We start from the raw sequence: 26,744 nt of genomic DNA on the forward strand, positions 1-26,744 counted from the left end.
AGAACTTAAAAATAGTTGAGATAGTAACTATTTAGTGAAATAATATATCAATATTCATTAATATTATATTTTTAATAGGAATTAATTGTAACATACTAATATTTTGCTGCTTACAATAATGATAAATGATATGATATTGAAAATTTAAAGTACACTAAGTTTTATTAATAACTTTACTAATCTAGATGAAATGGTTTTAATCTCTTTAATCTTATGACTAAGCTATCATTATCTAGGAGTTGGAGAACCTCACTATTGATGTGCTAATGGAGCCTGTGTTCATGTCTTTGGGCAACGTTATCGACAGTTTCTACTTTTAGGTCCTTATACAGATTGTTGTTACTGATGTACCATGGAGCGTCAGTAATACATCGCAGCAACTTTTATAGGAATCTTCAAGGCTTGTCGGTAAAGTTCAGGTTTATTATATAATGACAGAGCTGAATATTTACCCAATAACCACTATACTATTTTGTACAACCTGTGGCAGATGCCCCGCTTCCATTTTGATTGCCTATAACTTTCCTCAAAGAAAAGATAAGTAAGTTTGGTTTTCATAAAAAGTTTATATTGTCTTTACATTTTTTCCCTTATGATTGAAAAATTATTTCATGACATCCTGCAACATCTGAGGCTGAATTTCTTTAATTTCGTGGCGAATATTGTCTTTAAGATGTTGAATCGTTTGGGGCGAATTCACATAAACTTCTGATTTTAAAAAACCTCATAAGAAAATGTCTGGTGCTGTTAAATCCGTAGATCTTGGTGGCCATAATAAATCGCCGCTTCGTGAAATTAGTCTTCATGGAAAGACGTCATTCAATAACTGAATTATTGAGTGTGTGTACTGTGTCCCCATCTTGCTGAAACCACATATCGTCCAGTCTTTGCTCTTCCAAAAAATTGGTCATTTTTAAAAAAATAGGGACTAATGATATTCTAGCATAAATACCACACCATACAGTTATTTTTAGTGGATGCAATGATGTTTCATTTAGAGTTCCCCAGAACTGACTGTTCTATTTATTGAGGTGACCATTTAGAAGAAAATGGGCTTCATCGCTCATTATCAATTTAGACGAAAAAAATTCAATTTCACCAGACAGCCTTAGAATTGTATTACAGTGCTCAACTCGTTGGTCGGTACCTCTCGGTAGCAATTTTTAGACTAGTTGAATTTTGTACGGGAATATTTTCAAATCACACTTTTCAAAATTTGGAACCACGTTTCCTAATTGATGTTTCTGGAGACAACACTAGCGCGCATCGGATCCGCATTTTCAGCGTTACGAGACGATCGTTGTCTTCCAGAACGAGACCAGTCTGTTTTCGCACAGTACTGTCGAAAATTTCCACTGAGTGGCAATCATGGAACGTTTATTTTCAATAAATATTGTTACTATTTCTGATCGTTCTTGTGGTGTATATTTATCCATAATAAAATTTGAATGTCTACTTAATTGAATGGTTAAAGCGAAACTGATCTAAACGTCACAAAATGGCACGCAACCAAAATTGTAGCTGTACTTTTGCCTCACATGTTGCTTTAATTTCAGTATTTTTTCAACATATATCACCTGAGTTTAACGTCAAGAGTTATGTCAAGATATTTGGCAATACTTCTATATAGGACCACATGCTGGTTTATATATTCTGTTCGTATTTGTTTCTTTTGTTAGTAAAACCAATATGCACTGATTTATTTTATTTTGATACGCAGTTTTTCTGTCCAGCATTGTATTCCGGTATTATTTTTTTTATAACTTTTCGGTTTATTCATTGTTGTTATATCTGATGGCTAGGATTGTAGTCTCATGTACAAATGTATGAACAACATTTTGATTGAATGTTAGCAAGTCCCGAGTGTACAGTAGAAAAAGAGCCAGTTCCAATACACTTCCCTGTAGCACATCTGCTTGTGTTTCCTGAAGTCTGAGATAGGCGTTTTCTTGTTTGACTCTGAAGTATTTGTCAGTTATATGTGACTAACATTTTTGAATATTGGTCAAGGAGAAACATTTTTTTCAATTATATGAAAATATGAAAAAAATATCTAGACTAGAATATTCCCTTAATATATTGAATAAACATTTAACCTTCAAAGTACTCGAATGCGTTAAGATCCTCTTTCGAAAAGGAAAAAACAACTAATCGAATATCGAACAGTGATATTAGCAATAAACCGAGAGAGATTTTTTTCATAGTCTGAACCCTTCGATCGGAATCACCGAAATAAACAGAAACAAAGATTTATTTCTTCAATAAATAAATCGATATCGAGCACGACATTGGTTAGGAGTGCGAACTGTGTGGAGATTCGTGCAAATATTTGCGAAGAAAAGGAAAAACAAAGGACGTGTATCGTTACTATTTTCGTATATGGCCGCCCGGTAAAGGGGAAAAAAAGGGAGGCCGATCTTCCGACAATAGATAAACAAAAATCACGCAAAATGTAATTTGATTCCAATCATTTGAATAACAAGTTTATCCGCTACTTTCTTATCTGAGCCTACTATATCTTCTTTAAGGCTACTCAGGGTCCTTATTCTCGGACACTGTACCCTTTAGTTTTTGCTTCTTAGAATTTATAAAATAATAGTCCTAATTTCTCGGATGGTTAGATTTTTTTATGAATATATACTACTTTTAATATATAAAAATATTTTTAACAAAAAGCTTGAACCAACTTCAAAAAATAAATAAGGAGCCCACTAAAAATTATAAAATTATCAAACTTAAATTTTGACAGTGACATGTATAAAGATTATTTCACCAGAGACTGAGATAGGGCCAATAGGTCCTCCTAGTTATATACCTAGGTTTAAGTTATCATAAAAACAAATTGTAGGTTACACGGAAACGATTAGTAACAATATATTAATTAAATAATAAAAAATCTACAAAGTATTATTTTATCAAATATTATACAATAAAAATAAATTAACTTTTGGTGTTAATTTTACACAATTCAATGTAGTTAGTGAGATAGTGCAGTGGTTTGGATCTGAGTGTCATATTTATGTGTGTTAGTTTAGATTCAAGAGTTTAAAATGTAATATGGATTTGTTATCAGACCAGTAGGCAAGTTGGATAAAACATCACTAGTGATAACTATTTCAACGAATAAAACAAAATTAGTTAATCAGTTTTTAAACATTAATTATTTATTGTATATTAACAATATTCTAATATCTAAATAGGTTGGAAAACAAATGTATGTAGGGGAAATTCGTTCACAACACTGGTGCAAGAATAGAGGCCCAACACTCCACTGTTCTTGCCGATATCCAATTTGGACGTTATTTTCCTTTCCAAGTATCTAATATTGACCAAGGCTTTGTTTCTGAATAAAATTACTGCAAGTTTATGGCAGATCCACTTTTGGACCGTAAGAGAAAACTTATTTCATAAAATATAAACGTATTCCAATATCAATGCAAGAGCGTTCTTATTGTCCTCGATAAAGGACATTACAAAAGATCAAAGCAATGGATATTCGGAAAAGAAGCGCAGATATTTTACTTTGGAGTGGCCGTTCTACTAGACGATAGGAGATTTCCTCGTGCAAAAACCTAGCCCGGCATATTTCGGACGGGATTTCGAAAATCGAAGATTGGATCATACTTCGATATATTGCTGAATGGTAAATAGATATGGCACTATACAGTAAACGCCTCCATATTTACGAGGTACATAATCCAACAACTACGAAAGTATGATAATTATAATAATATCCAAAAACTTCTTTCTATAAATACAATTTTACAATTTTTATTTTTTGTTAGCCGGCTTGGTTGGCGCAGTGGTAAAGGCGACGGGACGGTCCTCCTGATGTTGCTATAGCCACGGGTTCGAATCCTGCTGGGGCGTGGTCGTAAATTTATGTTTGTGATTGTTTAACATTTGTGATTTTCCATAGAGGACCATGGTCCGCAGCCCAAAAGGAAGTTTCAAAATATACAAAAAATTGGAATGATGAATGAAGAATCGTCATGAAACAAATTCCAGCGGGGGCAATAGGAAGGCAGTCTCGATCTTCTGTCGAAATGGGAACTCTCCTAGAGACCATGAATAACAATATATCGGAGAAAAAACATCGATATTTTACAAAACATATATCGATATTTTTAAGAATTTTTTTTTAAAAGTAACTATGTATTATAACTAACCAATTTTAAACATTAATAATAATCTTTTTATAATGTTTAAGGCATACATTTAACTTTTTTTAACTTCGAAACATATTAAATTGCTTAGGTAAAAACATTTAGCGCTTTATGGTACTGTTTTGTTTCACCAAAATATTTAAGACATGTTTCATATAAAAATGCTTCTAATTTCTCATAAAACTGGTAAATCTCCCTAAACAGGCTTATAAAGCTAATAAAATTTTAAGTTGTAATTTGTTCGTCTCTAAAAAACCTTTAAACTATATACAGATATTGACAAATTCAAAATATAATATCGCTAAAAATTGTTAAATCTGTTACTTTTATAAGAATTATTATATATTTATCATGTAAATAATTAAAAAAATAGATGCTTTAAAATGTATCTTATATCTTAAAACTCATCTAATGTTGCAATACCTACCAGTACAAATTACGGGGTTAGTTTAATTAATTTTCTTCATTACTTACTAAAATACACAAGAATAAAATCAATATTGTTAAATTATAATGCGTTGTGTTTTCTTTAATTTTTCCCATTTTTTCATGAGACCTTATGTTCTCTTTTGTTACAACTACAGTTTACTATATTTTACTGGGATGTTTTTCTTTAACGGATTTTGAACAATCACAAACGTACAATCACAATGATGCCGCGACCATCGCAACAGTAGGAAGACTGGCCTGTTTCCACTGTCAGCCAAGCTGACAACCAAATTTTTATTTAAAATAAAAGTTAGATCTATAGGGATTCGTTTTTATCATCGAATTTCATTTATTCAGTTAAAATAAATTGTTATTAAATTTTAAACACAAAGATGCCAGCAAAAAAAAATTAAATGCCGCTCACTTAAAGGGAAAATCTCGGACAAACTTTCCACTTTTCTTTGTTAGAAGCGGGCCCATTGAAGCGACATCAATTTCGCAGTTAAACGAATCGAAAAAGTTGGAAATATAAGGCGATGGAGGCGGTGGGATCCCGACTGTCATCTTGCCAAAACAAATGCCACTCGCGAGACGACGCGATGCCCTGCGGGACTGTCGAAAAACGCAGAAAAAAGGAAGATTTGCCTAAATGGGCACTGAAGGTGATTTCTTTGTTGCAAGCGAGAGAAAAAACGGAAAATAAGTGTCGCTCTGTTGCTATGGTACGTCTTGAATAATAGACAGCAAGTACGAAAATAGAATCTATTATAAAAACACGTTCATATAATAAAACGATTTTTTGCGGCAATGTAAACGACAATTTCATATAATGACTGTTATATTATTCTATAGACAAATTACACTTTATTTAATAAGGGTTATAAATGAATAAAAATGATAGAAATTGTTATATCGATCTAAATCTATTTATCTACGAGTATAACAGTTAGTATGTTATTCATATAACTTCATCTAGTATTAATTAATCTTTTTGGGCAATCATCATTAAATATAGGTATCAAAAAATGTTGTAATAAATACCTTCATTAATTGTACTTACTAATTACACACAAATTTTGTTAAATTATAGTTAATAGTTACAGTTGCCAAGACAATTGTTTACATTTATATTTCAACTGTACATACACATTTTAACTCAGCAGTCAGAGTCATGTCGAGATATAGTAAAAGGCCACTAGATATAAATTATTTCAATTAGGAAACACTAAAGCTTTGATAAACATCCCCCAATCTGATTATTCCCGACACAAGCATCACAGTGTAGAGTCTAGTCTAAGCTCGCCAAAAGCGAATTGAAATTTCTATGAAATCATAGAGTCTACTAAAGTTGGATATAGATGAAACAACAGGATTAACGAACATAAAATGATAAATGACGATTACCCACGAACCTGATTTTAGCGTGAATTTATTTTCTTCTTCACTATTGCTGATTCCAAGTAACTAATTAACGAGATGTCATTGATATTTACAATTGCAGATGATGAGGTATTTTTATTTTTAAATCATATGGTTTTGCTTAAACTATATTTCGTCGCTCACTTGATTAACATAATGCGAGTTAATTTAACAAACTGGAGATTACAGAACTTACTTAAACTTGCCTGTGCTAAGATCATATGTTATTAAGACCTTACAAGATAGAAAGCGCCAACGAAACTTGTTGAGGTTCACTGAAGTTGTGGGAATAATAGATCGGCCATTAGGAACATTCGCAATTTGTTCTCAAATTTCTAGTATCAGTTAAGCCATATTCCGTTTCTTAAATCGTGTGGTTTGAAAAAATATTTTTAATAAAAATATTGAACCGACTTCAACAAATAAACAAGAAACTTACTAAAAATTAAAAAATAATCAAATTTAGATTCTTAACACATCAAAAAGTTTCAAAATAAAAAATGTATATAATAATCGTTCTAATAACTAAATAAAAATAAACAAGAACCTTATTTAACCTATCTACTATATTATTATATTCTACTATATATACACAATTTAGTTGTGTTTACAATATTATTTTGACCACAAACCATTGATAACATTAAACTTTTAACTACTTTGTTTTGTTCGTAATCTAATTGTGTATATATGTCACAAAATTTTATTATCAATTTTGTATTGTTTGGGCTCGGCACCGACTTCAAAGTTATCAGTTGATAGTAGTTAAAATAATATTGTAAATAGATAAATAGGTTTAGGTAGGTATTAAACTAAATTCTGTATATATTGTAAAATATAAAATACGCGTGTTTTGAAAGTTGCTTATTTATTTTTTGAAGTGGTTTCAATTTCTTTGTTAAAAATATTTTATTTTTACCTTTTTAGTGTTAGTGGACTTTAGCCAGCTCAGACATGTGGAAAAATTGGAATAAACAATGATTGAAAATAAGGAACGGGGTCAGCTACCTAGTCTAGGTGATTTGAGAAAGTTTTTAACCAACCTGGACCAACAAAAGTTGCTGCCTCCGCTAAAATTCGAAGCCGCAACCTCCACGTGTCCGCTTAATGTTCTTAACTATTACACCATAGAAACAGTTGCCTACAGTGTTTCTACGACCTCTTATATGATATGGTTAGTGCTTAAAAAGCAAAACTGAGCTTTAACATTGAACTACTTCCGATTTTTTGTAACATCAGCTCAACAATAACATTATAAACAAATATGTGATTATTTTAAATAAAGATTTTATTTATTTGATATTTTAGATATGTGATAATTTTGTATGTGTCTTTGAAATTTAAGCCTTTCCCTCGATTTACTCCCCTCCCACCATCAGATCCTGATGTAGATCCAACGAGACCACTTCGAAAGTACACTCTTTCGAATAAAAAAGAATTTTGAAAATCGGTCCATAATTGACGGAGAAATCGGCGACCATACATTAAAAAACTATATAGCCGACCAATGAACGTCCTCCTTTTTTGAAGTCGGTGAATAAAAATAACAGTCTTCAGTAGTTCACATTCATGCTGTTCTAACTAATCTTATTTTTATACTATCGTATAATATATTTGAAATTTACGCATATGCATATTTCTTAAATATATTATTAGATATATGTCATTATTATTATAACCATATATTCTCTTAATTATATAAAGTAGATGGAATTAGATGCTTAAATCTAGAGAAGCTATCCAGCTAGTATTTACTTGTTCAACGTCTTCCAAATTTCCGTTCCATAAAAATGTCGCTTTGCACCACTCATCTTGTTATTTTTATTTCACTTAATTTTACTGACTAAACCATCTATTTGCTGGTTTACTGGTTTTGTTGTCACAACCGTAACTAATAGAGAGAAAACTCAATAGGTGTTTCTGTCGAAAAGTTTCGCTACGCCCAATGTCTAGATGGGATTATAGTCGCCCATTTAAGTAATTTGACTGGTCCGTTGAGATCACCATTATACTTTAATAAGCATATTTTAAATATGCAATGCAACTGGATACTATCCAGGTGTTGATTAACTTGGCGATACCAATCTTCTTGAAGTGCAGTCACATTTACTTTCATATTTTTGACATTCCATTTCAATATATTTTGGGTTCATACTCTGGTTGAAACTTTTACTACTCTCGCTCGTTTGTTGGTAACAAGGTGAATAAATATATATATATATATATATATATATATATACATTACATACATGCTTCTGCCCTATAATTTTTTAAATCAGAGTCGAAAACTTCTTGAAAGGACAACGATGTCTCATTATTTGGCTTTCTGTACACCTGGTTACAGTTCTTAGAAGGAATATGCATTATAACGAACTAATTTTGATTTTAATGTAACCTTGAAAAATGCTAAAAGCACTCCTGAATCTCCGAAAATGACTTCTTGAACAGTTAAGCTTTGAAAATATGAAAAAGTTGGTATTTTCAAATTTCTAGACTAGAATATCTCCTTAACAAGACGGATGGTCTAGACTTTTATCTCCATCATCTACGAATACACGAATGAAACTTATACTAAGATCTATTATTATAAATAACGAATATAGTTTATCTACTTCACGAATACATTTTACGTTAAAACAATTTATAACATCTCGTAATATTCAAAACTTATTTTCTTTTTATTATCTGTGTAATTTAGTATGAATTTGTGGGAAAATATTATCCCCGTCACATAATAAAGACGAATAAGAACCCGCCGAAAAAACTATTGTAACTGAAATAAAAAACAAATGCGCCATCTTTATGCCTGTCCGGGTTCGCACCAAGTACAAAAAATCCGGTCGGTTTTATTGAGACATAAAGATGTCTCACCTGTGCCGTCGTGTGAAAGAAACAAATGGATATTAGGTTTTAAATGCGGCTTTCTGTGGGTAAGAACAAAATAAAAATCCTGAATGATTTCGTATAAATTTCAAAATCTGTTTGAGCTCTATTTTATAGTTGTATTCCTGATTAAAAAAATAAATAATGGTAATGAAATTAACGATGGGTTTAATTTTACACATTATTTATTCACAAAAATCTATAGTTTACTGAGTACGATAATGATCAAGTAGAGTAAATTTCAAGGTAATCCCATAATATTGTTAGAACCAAAATAACTTAAAAGCTTTTCGCCGTTAACTTTTAGAGTTACGAGATTTAGCAAGAACTTGAATTGGATATATCATACTTTTGGCACAATTTTGCCCCAATTACTATAGTCTTGCTGGGATATTTAAATGGACTGGTAACTTTTAGTAACTGTATATAAGTTTGACTGTTTATATCTAAACAATAATATTTGCTGGTCATATATAGAGAAATCTTATATTTTACATGTATGCAATATTACGATTGAAAATGGAAATTATATTATTTCGTAATCACGTAAGTATAGAGACATACATGTTAAAATTTATTAGGTGCTTGTTTATATTCTGAAAAATTTTTCATTCAAAAAGGCATTTTTTGAGAAAATTAGTGCATTATGTATTATTTAAAATATTTTCGATTATTATCTATAACTTTTTCCAATCGTTCTGGCACGATTTTGGGTTGCCAGCAGTTCTAATAAAATCAACGTGTGCAATCGTTGTAACGTGTGGCCGAGTATTGTCATTCAAGTGGATAACTTTGACTCTGTTACTTTCTATTGGTGATCATTTTTGTAATAATGCGTTTGTTTTATTAAATTGGTGTCGCTAAATATTTGCAGTAACAGTTTCATTCGGTTTTAGCATTTCGTAATGTACTTCATTTTAATAATTCCACCATACAGAGAGTAATTGTTATGGCTATAGATATTCCGCTTCAATGTCGATGATGATGGCTCTCCAAGACTAACCCATGACTTTTCGCACAGGGGATTGCCGCAGTAGATCCAACTTTCACTGCCAGGCACAATACGTCAGAAAAAACTTTTCTTTTTTTGCATGATGAGCAATAAAACCGTAATAATTCCTTTTAATCTTAAAAATCTAAAGAAAATAGTTACCCTATCAACTCAAGCGGTCTGAGTGCTCTTTGATGGTTTGAGCCTGATTTTTCTCCAAGCAATCCATTCTTTTCGAACCTTTTTGACCTACAGTTTGTTTTATGTTAGTGACTCCAAAATTACAACCGTTTAAATCGTTGAAACTGAAAGTGAAAATTGAGATATCTCGAAAATGAAATTTTGAGTACTCCATGAGTAACGGCTGAACAACACACTGAATAACTATATAATACTAAAAATAATTTCTTTATGCACAGGAATTTAAAAAATCTGTCAAATTTAATGAGTAAGTTAGGTCGTTTACAGTTATTTACATTAATACTTCGCATTTTCACCAATAGATATCGCCGATTAAATTACAAGCAATCACCTAATATATAAATATAGAAAATGACTTGTGAAATAAATGTGTTTATGCAACTGAGAGAATAACTTCTAATGTGGCGTATAGTGTAAACATCCGTTGTTAGAAACCTAAAGTATTATTTCCGCTGCCTTAATATCTTAGGAATGGATAGAAGATGGGTAGATATGGTGGACAAATGGAATACTGATATAAGTACACAAGGCTATAGAATCAGGTTTAGAAGAAAATCCAAGATGCAATTCCTAATTTTAATTGTAATTGTTTCTCCACAGATTCTTTTAACACAGCCGATTCAACAGAGAAATGCAACAAAAAAACGAGAACTAAACATAAAATGGTATACATCATTAAATAACTCTAACCTACAAATTAATGTGGCTGTTTAACTAACTGTACTTTAAATCTTTATCACCAACATCTTGTATGTTTAAGCCAAATATTAGAAGTATCCGTTATAGAATCAACAACCTAACCAATTTGACCAGACCAGACTACTTGGACAAAGGTATTTCTGTTTTAACAGATCTGATACCCTTTGTTTTAATTAATTGGAATAATTTTCATAACATTTGGTCAGAATGAGTCTATTGTTATTATTGTGGCTCGATGAATGGAGGCAAGAGAAATTAGACAGTAGTTGTTTACATGAAATGACCGTTATTTATTGGAAAATAAAAATATAATGTATGTAATTCTAGCAAGGGAGTATTGTAGCTCGAGGCATGTCGTATTTAATATCTTAGAATAACGGCATATCCATAAAATACCCAGAGATATTATCCCAGATGTTAAACACATGCGGGGTGCCAGCAGCGCCGACTATCAACCGATTACGAAGATCTGGGATCTCCGAGACGTTGATTTCGGTTATTATCGAAGAGTACTTTGAATCATTCAGTCACTGGCAATTCTTCAGTTCAGACGTACCACCATCGACCATCCAAGAGTCTGTTCAGGTAAAACAAGCGGCGCTCCCTTTTATCTATTATCTATTATTGTTATTTGATGAACATTGTTTCCGCACAAGGATTGTTTGAATTAATAAAGTTTTTGTATCTCAAAACATTGAACATCATTGGTTTATTAGGGATTCGAACTAGATAAAGAGCCGAAGTCATGTTCCAGCTTCCGGTTAGTTACTTTGTTCTGAGTCAGAATCATATAAAAGAATATAGTTAGATGTGCTATTTCCAAATAGATAGTACTTAAGGAACTTATGATACAAGATAGTAAAACGTAATACGAATCGAAGACACGGTTTATAAATTAACTTTTCTTTCTTTCCCTTGATCTATATATTTGAAGAATCCGTCCGAGTTCTATTCATTAACGACGGAACTTTTTGTAAAGAGACTCTATACGTGTTTTGCCTAAGTAACGGTTAGTGGGAAACTTAAGAACGACCTAATTCCATGTTTTCTGTTCCGCTTACCTCCGGGACCGTGTAATCAACGTTCGATGGCCGGCAGTCGAGTAATCAGGCCGGGCTTAGAGGGGCCGCCGCCCGCCGTATTCTCTAATTTCGTCGAAGACGAGGCCACCGCGGAGGCAACGGCATCCCGCCGATCCGGAGCCTTTATTGATCGTCGGAAAGTGGCCGCTTATCGCCCTCCTGAATCTTAAGACGGCGCTTTCCAGCCGCCGCAGGATAAATTACCGCTGCGACTTTGTGTGGCAGTGCTCGAGGTACGCTGCTCCAAGATATACATATGCGGTTTTTATTAACACAGGGCTGGAGGCGGCAGGGGGCTTGGAGGGGGGTGGCGCAGTTTTAGCGCTTCTTACTCGCACACAACGATATATTATAGAAGAAAATAACTCGATGATAACGCGATCTGACAGAATAAATAATTATATTTGCGGAAATCGTTCGTATACATTCGGATAACTTTGCACATATTAATTACTAATTTCAGTTTCAATTTTAAAAAAACCATATGCAAGATTTAATTAATACTTTATCTTTTACAGATTATTGTATTAATTTAATTTTTTAGTATGTGATTATACCCTATCTCATGTATATCAATCGATACATTGCAAGTGTTTATTAAAAGAGCAACTTAGTGTTGTAATACAGGTGGTAGACAGAATAATATGAACACCATGCAATGTAATACATTTTGTTGCATCTTGGTAACGCTGCTTCCGTATAAATAGTACGATGTGTTTCTCAGTTTACATGCCAAGACTTGTAGGTTATGTTAGTGTATTATAAGTTGCATATTTGTTGTGCGAAGGTTGAAATAAGCAACCGGTGGAATGGGTAATGCAAACTTCTGCACTCTTTAACGTTTTACGTGCAACAATATCCATGGTAATAGCAGTAAACACAAAATAGACTAAAATATAATCAGCGAACCCCAAAGTTTACTAACATAGATCGCCGAGAATTAAAAATATTGTGCCTAGGAAATATAAAACAATCGCGGCAGGTGTGACAGCAGAACTCAACATTCACTTTAGCAATTCTACATTATAACAAGAGCCAACGCTAAGTGGTGGACCTTGCAGTGCTACGATAATAAAACCTGGAGAGTTAATGATTGGAAGAACATAGTACGTCTGACGAATTATCCTTTAGATTATTTCCTACAAACGACTCTTTGGAGAACTGTATGGAGAACCCCAAAAGAAGCCTACGATCCGGATTGCCTGCTTCCTAAAGTCAAGCATGAATCGAGGTTCTGTTATGATTTCAGAATCAAAATATCACCAAATATCTTCTTTGGCCAGCACAATTGCTGGAACTCAACATAATTGAACGAATGTGGGGCAACATTCTATTGGAAACTACTCAAATACTCTACGAATCTGTACAAATGGTGTTTTAAAACTTTATAAATAAATAAATATTGTGTATATGTGAGGTGTTCATATTTGTTTCGTCTATTTTCTGTATATCTTAATAAAATCAAGCAACTGTGTGAGGATACATGGATAAGCATAATATTGCCTTATTTTTTAAAGTATTTCAAACGCACTAGTTATAGCAGGTAGTGACAGCTAATTATGATTTCATTTAGTTTTAACTATTAAAGCTGTTAATTCTACAAATTATTCAGCACAGCCACTTTCTACGTTTGGAATTGTTGTAATAGATTAACATTGCCTATACGGTAATATTCAAATGCATATAGATATCACAAAATACTTCCCAAAAAACTTTAATGAACAAACAAATAAACACAAGGTTTATTCATGAATATTGTATAAAGAAAAAAATTGATTATTGTTGTTAATATTGAGCAATAATATTGAGCCTCCAGAAGGCTACTCTCTTAACAACGGTCATTTGGTCATTGATTTTAAGATATCATGTACAGCAGTCATTGAACTTTGTACATTTCATTAAACCGGTGTTTCTGCAGGTACTATAAGCATCATCAGTATTTTATGTTTAAACTTAGCATATACTTTTTTAAGTCCACAGAACGTGCTATTTTACACTAAAAATAGTGTGATGTATTGTTCTTTTTTAGATTTATTGTTAGAGTACCTATTCATATGAACATTAATGCTTTTATTTGAATATTATAGTATTCTAATCATTTTTTCACTTGTTAATTGTTAAATGTCGAATGTTAATTCGGCTCCCCTGGAGTCCTTTTGCGCTTGGTATGATCGTGGTAGATTCGCTTTTCATCACCACTGCAGAATACTTTTTATTTTACTAAGAAATAGCGAAAAAAGGATATATAAATCTAGGTTAATTTAAGTTAAGTCTAGTCCATATTTTGTCCCTTTTTTTGTTCCTCTAGGTTGTTCTTTATTATTGACATAAAAATCACTTTCATCACTAGCTTCTCACTAACATTTAAACCGATGAAACCAAAACCGAAAGTTAAAGTATGACGGCGGTAGTGTTTGATGTAGGAAAGACAAAGCAAAAAATCAGCTGAAAACAACCTGGCAAATGTTTTCAAAAGGATGCTTAAAGAAATAAACAGAATGATTAATATAAACCTCGTAACAATCGAGAAAACCCAAGACTTGTTCTTGAATAAGTCGCCTATAAGCAATAAGTCAAAATTATGTGAAGAAAATTATGTGAAGAAAAAGATGAGGTTGCTGTTTTTACAAATAATGTTGCTTAAATAAATAATACTGTGTTGAACTTTTTTGTGTGTTGTGTTGAGCATTTTTTGAAATAACATATATTACTGTATTTGTAACACTTTGGGTGAAGAAAATGAGTTTTCTTGTCACAAATTTCCACCATCTTGCAGTTATTTTGTCATTATTATCTAATATTGTATATGATGTTTTATATACCACAGTAATGATATAGCATATAATGTACCACTTTTGGCTTTATTAAGCTTTCTGCATCTTATAAGATCTATAAGTACCATTGGTCGTTATACCTCTGCATATACATTATATTATATCTTAAGCTCATATAAAGAGAATATCGTCTACCAAAAATATTAAACTAATTATAAATTATTTTTTTCTGATAATTCAAGAAAGGTTAATATTAAAATTACTAATTGGTGTCTAGTTTCTATAAATCACTACATAGTATAAAACAAAGTCGGCTTTTCTGTCCCTATATTCCTCCCTATGTCCCTATATGCGCTTAAATCTTTAAAACTGCGCAACGAATTTTGATGCGGTTTTTTTCAATAGATAGAGTGATTCAAGAGGAAGGTTTATATGTATAATACATGCATAATATACTAAGGCAACATTGCTAATTTTAGAGGTTTCTAACGTGATGTCGTAAATTAACCTATTTTTTTAGGCTTATTTAGCAATTAGCAAAAACGCTGCCTAACCCTACGAGTTAGATCAAATTAATGTACTACAGTATTGTACACCATAAAAAGGTCTACAAAAAAGTCCGCGATGGTATATGTTTATCTTTTAGGGATAACCCACATTAACCATTTTTATTGTTTACTTTTTACGTGAGAAAATGGCTTATTTACGAAGCTATTTTAAGCAATACGGCATTAATCCTTATCGAATTAAGTACCTTTAATACAGTGTGCAATTAATATAGATCAATATGGTTCCTTACAGCATGTAAATTAAACAAATATTTTCGGAGATATTACAAATTTAAAATTTGCGTTTAAAAATGTGTAATGTAATAAAAATTGTATGAATTTAGATATTCCAAAGATAGCAGGAAATCTTCATGGTAAGTATAGGGGAAGAGGAATTGTTTTACTCCAAATTTAATGCGTGCAGGCCAAGGGCAGTAATGAATGAACCAAAAATACTGGATCGATTTTAATCATGTTTTCATTGAGTGACATAGGCATATATATTTTATGCCCGTGCAAAGTCGGAGCGGGCCGCTATGTTTTTATATACAACGTTCATATTTTTTCTGTAGTGTATTTAATTTAGTATCAGCATTGCACCCGTGCGAAGCCGGGGCGGGTCGCTAGTAGTCTATAAATTGTTTATAAAATTACTTAAATACTATTTAAAATTTAAAACTACTAGTTGGATATTTGATAATCTATAAAGATTTTTAGCAACACGTATCGAAAAAATTCTTTGAGGTATTTCATATTACCTTCGGAACAAATCTCATCAATCATTCGAGGGAAAAAGAATCTATCACGGCACTTTATTCGCAAAATTCACCGAACTTTGTTTTATATTAAAGGCAACATATTCTCCCATTTAATTTTCAAACACAAATATTTGCGCATCTCGTTCAATTTCCTTCTCTATATAGGAGAAACTTTTTATTTTTCGATAATGTTTTGTATATTTTTTCTCCTTCGTCGTTTCCTCCAGTTCGCTCGATTTTGTCGTGGGTGTATCGCGAATTGTTGTATCGCTATTTGCGAATCGACTGGTTTTGTTCATACGCGTAACAGTGTGTTTAGGGTTTTCGTTGTTTACGCACAAGTGTTTGTATAAAATTGAATTCGATAAAATCAATAGCGTCGTAGGGTTCTTAAACTGGTTAAAGTTATTTCAAAGTAGATAAGTTTTCTACAATGTATTGCTGTTGCTAGGAATACATTATATATAGTATTCATACATGTTAACCTAAATATTTTCTATCTAACTTTACAGACGAATAAAAATACATAAAGTAATTATGCTGATATTTTATTTTAATTTTCTCTAGACAATATATAGAAAATATCTGTCAAAACCTGAAACAAAAAAACCTGTAAATGAGATATATTGCATGTTTATAAATATTTTGAGGACTAGTCACTATATATCATTGTATATGATATATATATATATATATATATATATATATATATATATATATATATATATATATATATATATATATATATATATATATATATCGACGAAAAAATTTTCCCAGCGACCATTCTTTTGAGATCTGAGAACAGGAAATAGTCGCTGGGGACCAGATTTGGAGAACACGGTGGATGAGGAAGCAATTTGAAGCCCAATTCATGGATTTTTGACACGGTGCATTGTCTTGGGGAAGCAGCACTTTCTTTTTCTTCAAATGCGGCCGTTTTTCGGCGATTTCGTCCTTCAAACAGTCCAATAACGCTATGTAATTGTCGCTGTTGATGGTCCTTCATTTTTCAAGGTGGCCAATGAAAATTATTCCATGCTTATTCCAAAATACAGACGCCATAATCTTGCCAGACGACTGTTGCTTTTTCTCACGCTTTGGAGTGGGTTCATCGAGTGCAGTCTACTCGGATGACTGTCGATTGAACTTCGGAGTGAAAAAATGGACCCATGTTTCATCCATTGCCACATATCGATGCAAAAATCGGGTTCATTACGCTTGATCATCTTCAAACACTGCTCCGAATCATCAAGTCGTCGTTGTTTTTGGTCAAAAGTGAGCTCGCGCGGCGCCCACATTGCACGGAGCTTTCTCATACCCAAATATTCGTAAATGATATGATGTACACGTTCAGTTGATATCTTTAGTGTCTGCTGTTCATTTAATTTCAATTTACGGCCATTCAAAATCATTTTGTAGATTTGTTTTAATGTTTGCGTCTGTAACAACCTATTTTGGACGTGCACTGCGTTCACCGTCTTCGGTGCTCATTTCACCACGTCTAAACTTAGCATACCAATCCTTGGTGGTTGATTTTCCTGGTGCAGTGTTCGGAAGCTAGGTATCAAGGCAAGTTTTTGCTTCAACTGTATTTTTTCCTTAAAAAAGCAATATTTGATCAACAGGCGAAATTCCTTTTTGTCCATTTTTTTCACAATAACAAAAGTTGCTTCACTCAAAATGCTATAATTCACAAAATAATGACCCGACAGTTGTCAAAATTATACATGCGTATTTTGAATGTTAGGGCTAATATATTCGTACAGCTAACAGAAAAGTAGTACAGATAACATTCAAGTAGTTTTGTATTAAAAGGTCTTTCGTATTAAGAATAAAACACTCTACAAATTGTTAAATCGATAGTTCTTTTAAAAAATATTGATTTTTCTGTTTAATTTGTATTTATATCGATGACTGAAAGTGGTTTTATTGAATGAAGATAAATTGGTTTACCTTTTATTGAGCATATCCGAACTATTCATGTAAAATATGTCTTTGAATTTGTTCCTCAGTTGTGCATCGATTGTCACACCGTAAAAGAATAATGCCAGACTGTAACAACGGGTAAGTCTTGGATCCATATAGAAACATTGGAAATACTAGTGTTCGAATGCGGTGTATTTTAATATTTGTTGTAATATTTCTTCTACTCAACATACACCATGTTGAAAAAGGAAAAGTTTCGATAGCCGATTAGGATTATTACCTCATTGGTAAAGGCCTCTCTCTTCTATATCACATCATGAAGAATAATTCTGAGAAATTTTCAACATCTGTATCAACGAATATAGCGTTATCAAAAATCAGATAATTTAAAATCGCATAATTTAACCTATACAAGGTTTTGACAAGCAATTGGCAATAGTTCGTACTAGATAAAAAGTTTCATAATTTCACAATACGGTACGCAATTGTGTTAAAAATAATTGAATCCCAAATTAAGGAATTACTTGATCGACCTGATTTAAACTTTTCTTATTAAAATTATCTTACCAAAGAATATCATAATAAAATAAAAGAATAATTATTAAATAACTTATTTAATTTTGGTTTAGTGCAAAGGCATTAGACCTTTGAGCTTTCATTCAGACAATTCAATGGTTTCTCTCTTCTCAATCAATGGCGGTTGTTGAGCCTTCGATTTTAACAGTCCTAGATATTAAACAAGATGATCGTTCATGAAAATAAAGTTCTTTAATAGAGTTACATATACAAATAAAGCATATAAAAACAGGCATTTTATCTAATAATGAACGAAAGGAGAAATTAAAACAATGATCAAAGAAATTAACACTAAAAATGTTCTGGATTTGATCCAATAACTTGAAGAATCAAAAAGTGATTCAAATCAACAACATTTATATTCAATGACATCTTCCGACTGAACTATTTTTTTAGAATTTGAGAGTGGCACAAGTCATCATGATTCTCAAACCAGGGAAAAAATCGCAATACGCCTCCACCAAAATTTTGTGAAATTGTATATAGCAAAAGCCTGAAAATAATCACCGAAGACAGAAATATAATTCCAGAGCATCAGTTTGGTATTCGTAAGAAAGACGAAACAATAGGTCAAACGCACAGATTGGTCAACCAACTAAATAAAAAATGAAATGATATAAAAATTGTTCGATTGCATTTTTCGATATAGAACAAGTTTATGATAATGTGTTAAGCTAAAAGACATTCTGCTTTATTCAGCAGTTTACTGTGAAACACGGTGACGAATTTACTGAACTACATCCAATATATTTCGATGTTAAGTTGGGCAGTATCCTTGGACCATCAATATTACATATCCTTTTGTATACAGTTAACCTCTGTGTTGAATATAACATATGCTGGAGATACAGTAATATAATCATCCCACGAGTATCCAATATCAGTAATCCTGTACTCGTTCAGTAATAAATTAACTTGTAAATTAAGATTGTACTAAGAGCATCTAATTTAGGATGTAATTATTAAAATAAAAAAAATATATAAGTTAATTCTTAGGTCTATTTGGATGCGTGGTATCCAATGCAAGAGGTTCCAAGTACTGCGTACCATTGTCGACGCTCCTTGTCTTGTATATAATAAATTCTTATTATGTATATATTAATAATAATAAACTGTAAATAATAAAGTTTGTAAAGTAGATCCATTATTGATTATATAGAAGAATAAAAGACACGAAAGTAATGTCTTGAATATAAAACGAAAGAAATAATAGCATACAAATAGTATATAAACATCTCTACGATTTCAATCAATAGTAATTTCATTTTGTTTAGTCTCTTTTTACCTCCTCAAAGCACATTCGAGTTTTTTCTCTTTACGCAATTACTATAACCACCGCCAAACGTATTATTTCAGTGCCCCGACACGGCATTTATGCCTAACATAATCGTTGGAATTCTCCTTCATTTCTATAAGAATGATTGAATATAACCGAACTCTTTTAGATTATATGACTGCAGGCATCCGGAGTACTTGGATGAAAATTGCGCCAGAACGACTGCACCATATCGAAAATGTGTGCTTTAAAAAGCTACATTACCTCACGTGTACAGTGGCGTTTCATTTTTATTTCAAACAGATTCAGAGTTTTTAATAGTAGTAACAGGTCAATTGAAAAGCCCCCGGCCTGATATAGTAAAATATATTTTTTTGGCAAAATTAGTTTTTTTTATTCAACATAATTCCCTTCAAGGGTAATACACTGATTATACCGACCCTCCAACTTTTCGATACCATTTTTGTAATAAGATTTGTCCTTTGCTTCAAAATAGGTCTCAGTTTCGTCGATTCGACACCTCTTCATTCGACGAAAATTTCTTCCCAGCGAGCATCCTTTTGAGATCTGAGAATAGCAAATAGTCGCTGGGGGCCAGATCTGGAGAATACGGTGGATGAGGAAGCAATTCGAAGCCCAGTACATGAATTTTTGACACGGTGCATTGTCTTGGTGAAGCAGCACTTTCTCTTTTTTTCACATGCGGCCGATTTTCGGCGATTTCGTCCTTCAAACGGTGATGCCAATGATGCTATGTAATAGTTGCTATTCATGGTTCTCCTTTTTTAAGGTAGACAATGAAAATTATTTCATACGCATCCCAAAATACAGACACCATAACCTTGCCAGCCGCTGTTTATTCAAACGCTGCTCCGAATCATCAACTCGTCCTTGTTTTTGGTCAAAAGTGAGCTCGCGTGACACCCATTTTGCACAGAGCTTTCTCATAGACAAATATTCGTGAATGATATAATGTACACGTTCAGTTGATATCTTTGGGGTGTCTTCTGATTCATTCAGTTTCAATTTAAGATGATTCAACATTATTTTGTGGATTTTTTAATGTTTTCGTCGGTAACAACGTCTCTTTTGGGCGTCCACTGCGTTCATCGTCTTCGGTGCTCATTTCACCACATCTAAACTTAGCATACCAATCCTTGATGGTTGATTTTCCTGGTGCAGTATTCAGAAGCTCGGTATTAAGCCAATTTTTGCTTCAACAGTATTTTGTCCATTCAAAGAGCATTATTTTGTCAACACGCGAAATTCCTTTTTATCCATTTTTTTTCACAATAACAAAAGTTGCTTCACTCAAAATGCTATAATTCACAAACTAATGATCCGACAGCTGTCAAATATGTACACGCATCTTTTGAGGGTTAGGGCTAACTAAAATATATATGGATTTAATTTTAGTAGCGCCATATATGTGTCAGGCTGGGAACTTTTCAATTTACCTGTTACATAACCATTACTATACCAGATACTAAGATAGAGCCGATAGATCCTGGAGTTATTGTAAAGACAAATAGTGTCGTTAGTAGTTAAATAATGTAGGTTATTCAGCAACCACTAGTAACAATGTATTAAATACATTTATATAAAAATTAGTTGTATTATTTACTTTCAACCTTAGCTGAGATTAACATTTACACCCGGTACAAGACCTAAATATGTATAACATCACCATTTATTAAAAACATAGAACTGCAATAAGAAAACAAGTAAGATTTGCTATATACAAGAATTTTAATCTATGTGTAAATACAGCTAGAGCCTAAGGGGCTATAAAATTATGTCAGTTTAATATTTATATACAGACAAGTTATTGCTGAACTAATCAGAGAACAGTATACACAATAAAAAAACTCTTAAAGAGATTTGTGAAATAGCCCAACGAATATTGATAATGCTATTAGGTTGTGCCGATTGTTTATCGCGGTAAATATCATAAATAAATGGAAAATATCGTGAAGGTATAATTACGGCCTTGGGCCAAATCGGCCCAGACATGGAATCGTAAAAGCGACGTCTACTCGCAAGGCTTGACAACCAATTGCGCCGACAATTCATAATATTCGCTACACGAATTTGTTTACCTGAATGCAACCGATATGCAATTTATCGATGTCGTCGTTTATCTACTTGTTAAATGCAAACATCTCATGTCGGTCATTTGCATAACTGTCTGTCAATGAATTAAAAATTATCACTGCCATGATCTGCGAACGGTCGGTTTATACCAGGGTATTTAATAGTCGATACAAAAATGGGTTTGATGAGTACCAACTCTGGTAATTACCAATTGTAATTGAGTTATTTAATCTAACTTGGAAAAATTTAACTAAAAGTTCTTCAATATTCACCAGACATTGTCCCGATTACATAGATCAATAACAAAAAATCTTGTTCTGGATATCTCTACGAATTCTTATAAATTTATATTTTTCGAGTATATTCATGAACTGGCTTTTTTATGATATTGAAATATTTTATATATCTTTAGAAAGCTAATAATTATAATTAAGTATGTTGCTTGATTGAAACTTATTCTTTACGCGCAGATGGATTAAGAACATTAAAATATGTAATAAGTTTTGAAAAAATAATAATAATGAATATAAATGATCGTTAAACATTAATTTAGAGTTGTGAATTTACCACTAAAGTGGTCACACAAAATGTATTACCTACTGTATGTGTATAGGATAGTAAAAGTGAAGCAAGTTCACTGGGAGCAACATATGTGACCATTGAGAGACCCCTTAATTGATGCCTTGCTTAATCAAAGCCTATAATTGGTGACACCGACGTGATCAAAGTGCCTAACAGGTAAACCAGTTCAACATAAGCCACTTGACAGGTGCTTGACACGTGCATGGAAGGATAGCACGAGGAACGGAACCTATCAACATCACATGGTCGACGTTATCCCACGAGATTAGCCTGATGGACGAAAACCAGAGAAGCCCATCATGTCTAACATCAACAGATAAACACCCTTGCATCACGAAACGGGACACGTAAGGTACCACAGTTATAGGTACGCTCAAACAAATCGGATCGCCCCAAGACGAACGACGTCCTGCTACAACTTCGATGGCAGCTGATCCGTTAAATTCCTCGCTCAGGTTGGGATCCCCATCTCATCAGTAGTCCCTGGGCGATTGTTAGCGTGATTGTGGGTGCACTCCGGAACCTGTACCACATAGAGATACGTTCCACGGCAGTTCCACTAGGAAGGGAGTCATGTGGCGACCGCCACGACCCTTTAGGCCACCGCATTTACCTACAACAATTCCAAAGTTCAAAGGTTGGCAACGCCGGTGGATCAGTACCATGCAATTCCAGGCTATAAAAGACCACCATGATGACGTCTCGCTCTTTTTTCTTTTTTCCACCCCTTTGTAACAGTACCACTTCCACAGCGCTACCGTACTTCCTTTACCTTAACTTCATATCTTGTCCATTTTCCTGTCGACCACACGTATCATTCACTAATGAAATAAACAAGTATTTCTTCAACCAGTGTTTTCAGTTCCCATGCGAATTCCTTCCACAAAATGGTAGTGAGTTTTCGGACAAAAATCGCATCGACAGCCACACATTTGGACCGACCGACCGACCAGACGGACATTCCTACAATATGAAAGTGAACATTTAATAAAAAGAGCCAATATTGAAAAACATCCCGTTATAAATCCATGAATTTTTAGCATAAAATTATTCTGAACCAATCTTAGATATTCAATAACACTAAATTTCAAATGTTAATATAGAATAGTTGCAAGCAATCTGTTTGATATATAATGTTATTTCACATTTATAAAAACTTCTCCCAATAATGGTACTTATGGTCTTAGAAGCATTGAGAAAGGATTTCTAATAATAACTTCACACAAAATTAAACCATCAAGTAAAGACAAATTTAAAAACGTATTTTCTATAACTTTTCAAACTTCTGAGGAAATGTATAGTAAGATAAATAATAACAGAACAGAAAAACATAATAACTATTATTTCAGAAAATTAATTTTTTTCATAATTAACACGCAACTATAGAAAAAATAGATACTTGTTGCATAACTATATCCACTACTATATTGAAACCATTGGAAAAATGAGATCGCCTACGATTTACAAGCACCCAATGGAAGTAATTTGTCTGAAGAAGTTTAATAGATTTTTAGAAATCAGTTCGGCTAGCCTAAAGTGTATGGCCAGTGTATACAGTCGAAAGCAGAAGGAAGAAAAATAAATTCAATAGACATGACAATTGTTGATTACCTACGCCTAATATATTCCTCAATAAACTTGCACATTACATGTACTTTCATAATTCAGACCATTCACAACAATAACTCTAATAACCTATTCCTAACAAAATTGTTATTATGCGGGATATGAAGTTCGATGACTCTATTGAGTTTCGAGTTAGTTAGAAAGTTAATGGAGTCCGTCTAATGCTTCAAATCATATGGATAATAGAGTCGATTAATAATAGAGTCAATAAGCAGAACTGTAAATGCTAACCTAAACGCAACTCATTAGAGCATCATCAGATGCCAGTCCTCCAAGATAACTTTGTGGGCCACTATATATTTTGATGAATACTCTCAATTTAGAATGGTATTGCCTTATGACAAGAACGTATTTGAAAAGTGGAATGTAAAAACAGCGTGGTTAAAATAGGGGGGAATATTTTGAGCTTTTGCTAGATTCCCTTCCTGGTTTACTTTCATGAAAAATAATTTGAATATAATACGAGGGTCACTATTTATATATCGGTAATAGGCACACTTTTTTTATTTTATATTTAGTTGAAAGTTTCGTCTCGGCAAAAATGGAACTGACTCGTGAACATTTTCGTGCCATTATTTTTTACGGTTTTCGACGTAGATTATCACAACAAGAGTGCATCAATCAACTTAATTGGACCTTGGCGATGAAGCTCTGCCAAAAACCACCGTGCATCGTTGGTTTAGTGAATTCAATCGTGGTCGTAGTTTGTGTCATCATGTCATGCAGAACAAACATCGATACTGTATGCGAAATGATTAAGCAAGATCGTCATGTAAACCGTTGTGAGATTCCCGTCCCTAAGCATTAGTTCCACCAACATATTTGCGATTTTACATTAACACTTAGCTGTGCGAAAGTTATGTTCGCGTTAGATCCCACACAATTTGAGAATCGCTCAAAAAAAGGCTCATGTCGATTGTTGCAAAGAAATGCTTAAGAAATTTAATCGCGGTGCTTCCAAAGACGTTAATAAAATCGTGACAGGTGACGAATCATGGATATATTCGGATGAGCCCGAAAGTAAGCAGTAGTCGACTGTATGGGTGTTCTAAGACGAACCAAATCGCACAAAAGTTGTTCGCGCACGAAGCACTTCAAAGAAAATGGTGGCCTGTTTCTTCGAGAAAACTGGTCATATTTCCATAGTGCCTCTAGAGGATCGTAGAGCAATAAATTCTGATTGGTACACAACCATTTGTTTGCCAAAAGTCTTCGGGGAAATAAGGAAAACAAACAAGAGACGCCGGATTGTTCTTCATCATGACAATGCGAGCTCTCACACATCGGCTTAAACAAGAGACTATTTGAGCCCTCAAAACATCGAATTGCAGTCTTCCGCCATACAGCCCTGATTTGGCACCCAATGACTTCTTTTTGTTTCCATCCTTCAAGAATAAACTGCGTGGTCAACGATTTGCATCGACCGAAGAAACTAGTAAAGCGTTCAAAAATCATGTTTTGAAGATACCTCATTCGGAATGGAATAAAGGCTTTGAAAATTGGTTTAAGCGTATGCAAAAGTGCATCGATCATCGTGGCAAGTAATTTGAAAAACATTAAAAACATATTCGCAGCTTAACTTTTTTTTGTTTGTTTGTTTATTTGTTTTCTTTTATTCCCGAAATATAAATAGTGACCCTCGTATACTCTCGCTTAAAAATGTATGGGTTTCATATATGTTAATCAAATTTTTTCTTTTAAATTTATTATAGAGCGAAGTTTCCAATTTATTTTTAATGCATTCTTTATATTAGTATGTTGTAATTACATATTTATATCGTTACTTTATAACAAACACCTGTATAAAATTACATTACCATAAGAATGTGACTTTATATATTAATGAGTTATCAATTGAAAAAAAATCCGTATCAGATTCTGGGAGATGGCAGTCGCAAGATAAGCGACCTGCGCCTAATTGGCGTACACGTGGACACACACACACATGTATGTATAACGCATCGCTCGTATATCATACGTCGTTCGACAGCCGACGTTTGAAGATCTAATTGCTGCGAGGGATTTGCGCCAACGCATCCAATTGCCAGTCGTTAAGGGTGCAAAACATTAATCAGAGCAAAGTAGTTCTCGCTTAGTCTATTCGCGATATCTTCATTTGCTCTTTATGCAGATACTGATTGGACGCTTTAATGAATGCCCTTAATTATTCGGTTTTTGATTTTTATTGCTTCTTCATATTCGCCGATCTATTCAAAGCGTTACAGGTGGATGGCTATTAAGAAATTATCATGAATAGAAAATTGTATGTATATATTGAAGAAATTAATTTGGTTTTCTTGGATTTATATATACATTTTATTCTATTTTTCATTGGTGCTCCTACAAATATATCTTACATGCTATAACAATAGTTTACATAAATTATTTATATATTTATATAGTTTTACGATCTGGTTTGTTGGACAATAACGATTCGAATCAAAGTCTGAGCTGCCAGTTCATTATTCGAACTTTATTGTTTGCAGTTCATCGTGTAGTTCAATGTAATAAAGACTTTATTAAATTTGTATATTACATTAGATGTGCCTAGTATAATCGTAGTTTATAAAATTAATTTATTACTATTGTTCTCTTGTACCTCCATCTATATACAAGCAAAATTGATAATAATAATGCATGGTTTGGTTCGTTGAATGTTCCGATTTTTTGTGTCTTATTCAGCAGCTGTATTGCTTCTGTCTTGCTGTCAT

The 26,744-nt window shown here is 32.9% G+C and overlaps 1 long non-coding RNA gene across 1 annotated transcript; it reads left to right on the top strand.

The window, feature by feature from the left end:
• Nucleotides 1-6,673: 6,673 nt before the first annotated feature.
• On the top strand, nucleotides 6,674-7,321 carry LOC143198681 (uncharacterized). Its single transcript, XR_013006275.1, has 2 exons — nucleotides 6,674-6,814; nucleotides 6,942-7,321. It is a non-coding gene; the product is annotated as an uncharacterized LOC143198681 (long non-coding RNA).
• The last annotated feature ends 19,423 nt before the right edge of the window (nucleotides 7,322-26,744 follow it).

This window comes from Rhynchophorus ferrugineus, unplaced genomic scaffold, assembly GCF_030347505.1.
Source record: "Rhynchophorus ferrugineus isolate W39M unplaced genomic scaffold, kcgeb_rfMv2 rfM6, whole genome shotgun sequence".
Classification (NCBI taxonomy): Eukaryota; Metazoa; Arthropoda; class Insecta; order Coleoptera; family Curculionidae; genus Rhynchophorus; species Rhynchophorus ferrugineus.